Raw genomic sequence first — 6,000 nt, 5'->3', positions numbered from 1 at the left:
GTATAAAATATTGTTAATACAATATCCGAGTATGTGCAGTAAATGTAAGGTGCGATAGGATTTATTTAAAAAGTGTATTTAATTTTTTTAAGTACAGTATTTCAAAATGATAGTCTTTTCAGTCTAGACAGGTCGCCTGGAAGAAAAGAAAAAAGAAAAGAGGAGCCTGTCTGAATGTGGCTGTGCGCTCTCTGGAGATACCTTGTCTTCTCGCCGCCTCCCTGTGCACCCTCCCCCTGTCTGCTGATATCTCAGCCCGGAGAGTTTTGAATCCACTCTGTGGCCTCAGTCGCCGCCATGCTGAGCTGAGAGAGAGAGCGTCAAGTCAAACTTTGTCACGCTGCCTCAGCCCTCATCTCCGTAAGCACCGGGAAACGTCCCACAGTGAGTACCTTTAAGTTCAGTGAAATGTTTAACCTGCGGCTATCTGCTCGGTGAAAGTAGCATCTGTGTTTTTTGTCCCCCTCTCTAAAACGCGGAGTGATTCAGGGCTGTAGCCTCGCGGCTCCGTACTCGTGCGTGCCGTCGCAGACTTCAAGCTCAGCTGCACTTGTTGCGCTGTAGCTGAAACCCCAACAGAGACAAAGGGAGGTGTGGAAAATGCATCGTTTTAGTGTTTTACTTCTAAGCCATTTTTTAAAACTCCAGCTTTCGGCTTTTACATTACTCTCTCTCGACGTTTCAGAGCAGAAAATAAGATGTTAGCAGCGGGCGGCTCTGGAGTCCATGCTGTCTTTTAATCGCAAAAACCCTCCTCTGTACTTCATTATCTCTTGTCCCCCAGCTCACACGCATTTTTTTTTAAAGTATTAAACTGTTATTTTAAAATGCCAGTCTGGCACCTTAGAGGTCAGTCGAGGGTTTTCTACCCTTGGCATGCATAAATCAAGAGTGCGCTTTCACTGCAGCAACAAAAGCCCTTTATTGACAGCGCTGAAGCACACAGCCACGTAACCACAGTTTATATGAAGAGCACCCAAATGTCACCGAGTGAAATAAAGACCTGCAGCATGCACTTTGAGGCCTCTTGGGGGAGTTTTAGGAGTTCTCCAAGTTTCAGGGCATGTTGTACTACCAAGACTGGGGAGGGTCGGCAGTGACCTGCGCATGGGTTTCATCAGGAGAGCGTTTTCACCTGCATGCATGTCTAATCTTAGGTGGTGAGCAGGCTGCACTGAATAATAGGTTATGCTTTTTGTCTTCCTCCTCTCCACATTTGCCCTCTGACCTGGCAGTCCTGCATTTCTCTGTGACTGTTTTTGGTTCTTTGGTGATCCTCCCACGCCTGCTCTTGACCTTCTGTAAGCATGGAGGGAAGGATAGGGACAGGTGGCCTCTCAGACTCAAGTTCTTCTCCTGATGCCAGATGAAAGGACTGAAGGAAAACTAAAGAGGAACTTTAAAAAAATAATAATTGTTGTAATTATTGCCTTAATTATAAGTTAATCTTCCATTTTGTGGGCTGGAGGGAAAAGTGTCTGTTCTGAAAACACCATGAAGAATAGAAAATATGCATGCGTGACAAGGTAGAACTAGACAATTTCAACATTTTGGCTCAAAAAAATAATAATTTTTTTATCTTAGTCTCAACTTACTTTTTATGTCTAAAATAATCTATAGGTAACGCAGCAATTGTTAGCTGCAGACTTTAGTACAACAGAAGTTGTTATAAATTGCAGTATTTGTCTTACCTCAATACGTTAATGACTGAATGCCGATCATTTGAGTTATAAACCAGCCCTATGATATTACAATGATTATATACAAGGTTGGTTTACATTGCATAAGCGCTGAAGAATTTTGGAAGGTGCCAGCATCTTGTTTTCACAGCTTTGTTAGTGACTTTACCAGCCCCGCCTCTCTCTTCTCATCGTCCAGCATCGCAGCCTTCCCTGGCGGCTTCAATATGTAATTCTTCTGCCTCGTCGATTTTCATTCCAGAGGTCCTCGGAGGGTCACATTAGGCACGGGGGGCAGACACCCGGATCTTGTCAATATGATGGGCTAGCTGGCACCAAAGCACGCCAGAATCATGTCAGGCAGGGCCTTCAGGGGGGGGTTCACAGAACTAGCCAGAACAGGATATTGCTGTGTGATCATTCACCAGCAGTAGACAAATCATTAAACCACTGGCTGCCTGCTGCTGAGCGGGTCAGACATTTCTGTCTGTCACTCTGACTTTCCCTTGGATTAGAGGTTTTAGTTGTGCTTTTTTTATTTTTATTTTAAGGTTGCCAGTGTTTCTTTCTGGGTTTGGAACATCTGCTGGAAAGAAAGGTTAATGTTGCAGAGTTAGTGTTTAGTCTATAAGCAGTCTGGTTACAGTCATTTAAAAACAACAACTCTTGTTTATCTCCCCGTACCAGATTAGGATGAGTGATTAGGTCATGTCTCTCTAATTGAAAGCGCAGGATTCGCATGTGCTAAGTGAAATCACACAGGACACCGTTGCTTGTTAATGCTAACTGCACACAAACACGCAAACCTATCTTTAGAGTCCTTTAGGAAAGGCAATAATCAATTTAGAGCTGGTTGGGAAATCGGACATTGAGTCAGGAAGCGCTTGGCTGAATGAAAGTTTTGTTTTAAATCTGAACTTTCTGCAGAAATGTCACTTGTTATGGATGTCAGGCCTTATTTAGTTGGATGCCCTGTTTGGGTTTTCAGAACGAGCTCTCGCTGTTTTGCAGAGGAATTTGACAAAAAGTATTGAAATTGGTCCTTGCTGGAGCAGGTCCAGCATTTTTGTATAGGAAGCTTGCAGTAAGCACAAACACAGAGACACACACACACACTGTGTTTGTGTTCACATGCAAACACAACTATTCAGCCACCTTAAAGACAACACTTTTAGACGTGCCACCTTCCTTGGCATACCTGCACTGTATTTAGTATGAATTGAATAAAGTCTTAATGGCTTTTAAGGTGGCCTGAGCAATTAAGCCTTTATTATTTTTCCTTTCACTTGTCTACCAGCTCTTCTCCCTAAAAAGGCACAAAAGAATACCTGCAATTGATCTGGGCAGTGGCACCTTCCCCCTCCTGCTTTGGGAGGTTGGGGGAGTCACCGTAAAAAGATGTTTTGTCTTTGATGCATAATCCTCATTGTTCTCCCCATCTCATTAAAAATACAGTTTTCTTAAGGCAGACGAGAGCGTAAACATGATTCTTCCTTCTTTAAAGCTCAGTCCACACCTGCGTGGCGTTTGGCGTTCATACGTCGCCATTCAAGGAAATATGGGGGACGTGTGTGATGTATGGCTCATTGTTTTGGTCTTGCTGGAGTTAAAGGCTAGGGGTCAGTGGCCAGCTTGTGCTCCTCTGATGTTGAGGTGTGCTCGATGAAATGGACATCTGTGGCGGCCTCCCCCCCTCTTCCTTTGGAAACACCCAACCCCCCCTTCGTGGCACACCCTAGTATCCCTCAGGCTGGAATAATTTCCTTCTGGCTGCAGAGTAGCATCTGGTTCCACATCAGCAGCAGACAGTGGCATGTGTAGGCACTTTTATGTCTGCATGCATGGTACTGGCCATGCATAATGCACTGCTGCATTCCAGAGATCGTGTCACCATTGAATGGTGGTTTTGAGTCAGCGTAGGCGAAGGCAAACACTGGGTGTGAAACTGTGTTCTGTGTCTTTTGTTAAGCACGTTCTGAGAAAATATTCCAATAATAGTCCACACCCTTCAGGGTTTGGCTGCTGTAATGGTTTTCATTCGCCGCTATTGAAGATTGCAAGTTAGAAAGTGTGACAACTGTAATCGCGATAATGAAACTGTGTACAGGAAAGCTGTGAAGATTCCCAAGGTGCTGGCCCCCGCAGCTATGACTGATAATGCTGAGAGAGCAGGAAGCTTAGTGATCCGGCGCTGTCATGCTATCGACAGCTTGTTTGATGTTTTGAAAAGGTTCCCAGCGTTGTGTTCCTGAGAGCAGGGAGCTGGGAGGTAATGGAGTTGGGAGACGACGCCTACATACAGTACATTCTGTCGCTGCGGAGAATATCACGGTGTGACACGGCTGACAAGAGGAGGGCATCTTTCATCTGAGATAAAGTAGTCGTTCTTTTGTCAAATGCTCAGCTGGGTTTGTTTAAAGAGGATAGTTTTTCTTTTGTCAGCCTGACGTCACTCAACGTTTGATAGTTCACTGACTGGATAAACAGGAAGAAGTCCCAGCTCCTCTTATTTATGTCCCCAGGATGCAAACTGTCTTCGCTGTTAACCTACGTGTGGAGTTTTTGTCGCCCGGGGCTGAATAAAGGAGTGCACCGGCTGAACCTGCAGTCCCCATTCACTCCTTAGAGAAGTGGGGGAAGAAAAAAGGAAGGGGGGGGCTCCTCAACACTCGTCAACAATAGACACACTCCCACAGATGCACACACAGTCACTACCCTAACCTCCCCTTCCCCCATCTTCTCTCCCCTTACCCACCGCCCCCCACAAATTGTCCCCCTCCCCCTCCTCAGCGATTGTGTGCACTGAGGCTTCCCAGAGGCGCGATCTCGGGGCTCTCGCTCTCCGCCGGTGAGCAGTGTTTGACTGCTGCGACAGGGAGGAAAGGGAATACGAGCAGTTTCGCTTTACGCTCAGATGGAGACAGCCTGTCACTGGCATGTGCCAAAGTGAAATAGGTCTTGAATGCGAGCCCTGTCTCTCCAGCCTTTGCAGCATCTTGCGTTCCCTTTTTTTCCCTTCACCTTCAGTGTTGATCATGCTAGATGGAGAGAGAGAGAGAGACAGATTGCTCTTGACTGGTGAGCAGAGAGGGAGGAGGTGACAGGCTGGTTGTGCTGGATGACCAGATTTTATTATATTTTTTAAACATCTGTCATGCAAACCTTTCACGACTGTACCAGTAATAACAGTGTGACTGAGCCACGTTGGAAGAGCTTCTGTACCTGCAGGATCTTCCCACTCAGATTATGGTAAGATTCACGTCGCACACAGCTCCTGCTGTATGCTGCCACCTAACAATGATAGATATCAACAGAATTTTATTTATTTATTTATTGTTTTGCAATAGAAGATGCCTGTCAAAGCTTGCTCTGTAGGGTGGAGAGAGTGTCCAAAATGGTGCATGCTATTTTTACCCAAATCTCATATGTGAGGTAAATAATTCAATGTGCTGGGTGTGCTGGGGCATGCAGCAAGGGAGTTTCCACATTACCTTATTTGCTTTTTGGCTGTTCACTCTGGCTGTGTGAATTAATGGAGAAACAGAAAAGGACAGTATCTTATTTATGGAAATCGGTGTTTATTGGCAGACGTGGAAAGTGTTCGTCTTCTTACAAGCCGTTCATAAATCTCCCCCCAGGTTGGATATTTAAATTTTCCTGTAGCTTGCCACAAGTTGGTCTCCTTATCTGGGTATGAAATCCTTGTAGAGACAATGCTGGGTTTTAATTTGCTCAATTTAATGTTAATTTGTTTAGACTGCAGGTGTATCACACGTCTTCTCACTTCACTTCAAAGCGTGTCGTTCTTCTAGCTCTGAGCAGGTCCTCTTTCTGCTTTGCATGTGTGGAAACCACCGGTCTTTTGGCATTCGTGTCACTTATTTATGTTTTTATTTATTTCCGTCACCACTAGCTGCTTAAATCTAGCAGCACAGTTACCGAGCCAGGATCGAGGCACTGCATCATTGTTTGCACGAGGAGGAGAAGGCGGTTTAATTTGGGGCTCTGGGTAAGGAACTCCTCGCTTTTGCAGGAAAACACCAAATGGGTCCAGCACCACAGTGGGCACGAGGTAGTTTCATACTTGAGTGTCTGCCACATTGTGCAAAACTGTGGCCTCTTGCATATTTGGAAAAGTCCAGTGTTGTAAGAAAATGTTATTTTGGAAATACTGGAAGGAAAGCTGACGTTAGATTTATCCTGGTGTCATGGATGAGTTCAGAATTATCAGCGACAACTCTGTTTGTTCTGGAGTCTATTTATCCTTTTTGGAAATAATTTCAACAACAATAACAACAGCATCTGAGGGAGCAGAGGAAAT

The 6,000-nt window shown here is 45.0% G+C and overlaps 1 protein-coding gene across 5 annotated transcripts in view; it reads left to right on the top strand.

Annotated features, from left to right (window-relative positions):
- Positions 1 to 244: 244 nt before the first annotated feature.
- Positions 245 to 6,000, top strand: part of sema4d (sema domain, immunoglobulin domain (Ig), transmembrane domain (TM) and short cytoplasmic domain, (semaphorin) 4D) — a 41,616-nt gene continuing 35,860 nt past the window's right edge. For 2 of the 5 annotated variants that reach the window (XM_005720387.2, XM_005720389.2), the window contains exon 1: positions 245 to 384. The gene's annotated coding sequence lies outside the window, so the exon portion shown is untranslated. Of the gene's footprint in view, positions 385 to 4,491; positions 4,929 to 6,000 lie in introns of those variants that run through there. The other 3 variants (XM_005720392.2, XM_005720391.2, XM_005720388.2) reach the window with 2 other exon arrangements.

The sequence above is a fragment of the Pundamilia nyererei genome, unplaced genomic scaffold (assembly GCF_000239375.1).
Source record: "Pundamilia nyererei isolate P.nyererei 1_Seehausen unplaced genomic scaffold, PunNye1.0 scaffold00002, whole genome shotgun sequence".
Classification (NCBI taxonomy): Eukaryota; Metazoa; Chordata; class Actinopteri; order Cichliformes; family Cichlidae; genus Pundamilia; species Pundamilia nyererei.
This window is presented reverse-complemented; position numbering and strand designations above follow the sequence as displayed.